Here is a 2,738-nt window from a genome sequence, read left to right as displayed (position 1 = left end):
AAAGAGTGCATATTGTGAGGAAGGCTCTTGTTTTCTCAACAGAAAAATGGACTGGAACACTATTAAACATCAATTTTCTATGCCTCTGTTATTCTGAAAAGCTCTCTTCACAAGCCATTATGGATGCTACAAAAAGCAAGCACACATCTCCTGCACAGCCTAGGGCCTGACGGTTGAAGTGACCCAGGGTCAAGCATTTTAGATCTGCTTCTGTCTTTATCAGAGACAGGTTGAAGTAGCTTTTGAGTCTCTTTAATATCTTAGCCTAGTTTCAGTTGTGTTTTTCACATTGTTTATACGCACTCCCACCCTGTCTTTGTCCTCAAGCAATTCCGTTACATGCAATATGCCACCACAGGCAAGTGTTAGCAGTCATTGGAATAAGCAAACCCAAAGTATTTTACCAGATTCAACTTCCCTAGGAAGCAAGTGCATGATGAACTGCATCCAGACAACTTGGTCTACACACTGAAGCAGAAAGGAAGATGCTTAACTAGAGATTGCTGCTCACCCTTTGACATTACACAGGGACTACTCTAGCATCCCGACCCGAGCTCCTTCCATCCCAGTCACCCCTGCTAATCCAGATACCATCATCCTCCCAAACAAGTGCTGCCCTGCATCACTTGTTTGTTCTGTAGTAGCTGTGTGAGTAGGTAACATCATACATTGAGGCATGGATATCAACCAGCTTTAAGACAAAGTTTTTCAAAGACACCTCACCTCTCCAAATCAGTATAGTTTTTAGAAGAATGATCAGAAACAAGATCTCAGCATTGAACTATCAGCATGGGTCAACCTTCAAATCCCTCATATGCTGCTCCTCGAAGGAAAGGAGGAATCTGTATTTGTTCCTTGGCATCTACAAGGCTGCTAAACAACCATGCCCACTCCCACAGTTGTTTTGACAGTGGATGCATGAAAATCATTTGGAAATGAGACCAATTATTTTCAGAACCATGCAGATATAGAACAAGCTGGCAGAATCAGTGATCTTAAGTATTACAAACTCCTGCAGGTCACCATCGCAGCTATAAATAAAATTCCTCGTGTTATGCCACCTTCAGCAAAAAAAAATACAGATGAAAACACAGGCAATAACTTCACGTGGCTTATCCTAGTCATAAAGAGGAAGGAGGTCTTCATTTGGAAAGTCTGATAACTCCATACAATGTGGAAAATCCTCCTCTTATGAGCAACACCATGCATTATGAGAAATCACAGAAGGTTGAGAAATGAGCAGCAGTAAGTTGAAACATATTGAAATTAAGTTTTTAGTAAAAGGACGACAACAAGAACCCCCACAGCTGAAACAACACAACAAAAAGAACTGGAACTTAGACACTCCACTGACTGTTCACCATCGAAGAGGAGACAAAGGTAAAACATAAATGTCATTAAAACATGATACACAATAGACGTAGGTTAGCAATAATGTAGATAAGCTCATTCACGATGCGCAATTTTCACACTGTAAATACAGGTTCCGGTAGAATATTAAACCAAGACAAAGTAAGACCACAGTTGACCGAGACAAGGGATTTGCTACTGCAGAGACATTTCTTTCTGCATCATGTTTTAAGAAGAAAAATGTTCATTAAACCAAAGCAGAACCCTTTCAAGCAGCTTGAACGGAGAATGAGACAGAAGTTACAATGCTGCCACAACCTGATACCTGGTGGCAGCAGCTTCTGATGCAAAAAAAAGAGAAAAAAACCCAAGACCTTTATGAGTCCTTATGGATCTTACAGCTTAAAAAAAGTATTTCTGCATGTTAGTGTGCTAACAAAAAGCTGCTTTGCAGAAAGGCATCAGAACAGTGTCAAAGAATAAGTGTTCAGGTAAACTGCTTAGAGCTTCACAAGCTCCTAACAACTATCAGTGTGCAAGGCAGCCGAAGTGAAGAAAACAGACAACTCTGTCCTTGCAGCATGGTTTCCACCTCGTTTGCCCTCAAAAGAGGCAGCCTGCATGTTAGTGTGCTAACAAAAAGCTGCTTTGCAGAAAGGCATCAGAACAGTGTCAAAGAATAAGTGTTCAGGTAAACTGCTTAGAGCTTCACAAGCTCCTAACAACTATCAGTGTGCAAGGCAGCCGAAGTGAAGAAAACAGACAACTCTGTCCTTGCAGCATGGTTTCCACCTCGTTTGCCCTCAAAAGAGGCAGCCTCCCTGCAGGAATCATCTAACAACTGCCTGCCACAAGAGTGACCTTCCCAAGTACAGAGCCGCACCTTCCCCAGCGCAGGCAAGTCGCTGGACTCCCTCCCTGCTCTGCGCCCCGCGCTCGGCGGCAGCCGCCTGAGCCCCAGCAGTGACACATGGCTACGAGGCGCTCCGATGCTGCAGCGCAATGGAGCGCTAGAGCGAAGGCAGCTCTTCCTCCAAACCCACGGTTCATTTCCTCCTCTTGAGGAAAGCAAGTGTGGCAAGGTCCCTGCAGAAGCAAGCCCTGCTGCTGCAGGGGATCCCGAGACAGCTCTACACCCTGGGTGTTTTATGGCTCCCTTGCCCGGCTACCAGCTGGAGTCCTGGCCGCACTGGAAGCAGCAAAGAAGCGAGCGTCCTGTGGATGGCACAGCATCTCACGCAGCAGCCCGGCTGTCAGCAGACTCGGTAACACCCAAAGAGCGCACTCTTCGCCTGCATTCACAAGGCTTTGCTTCACACGCCACAAGAAAGGATTTCTCTTTTTTCGCTCCGTTTTTAGGCAAACCCCCGGAACTGCCTCCACGGCCC

The sequence above is a fragment of the Nestor notabilis genome, unplaced genomic scaffold, assembly GCF_000696875.1.
Source record: "Nestor notabilis isolate BGI_N333 unplaced genomic scaffold, ASM69687v1 scaffold7771, whole genome shotgun sequence".
Lineage (NCBI taxonomy): Eukaryota > Metazoa > Chordata > Aves > Psittaciformes > Psittacidae > Nestor > Nestor notabilis.
Note: the sequence above shows the minus strand (reverse complement) of the source record.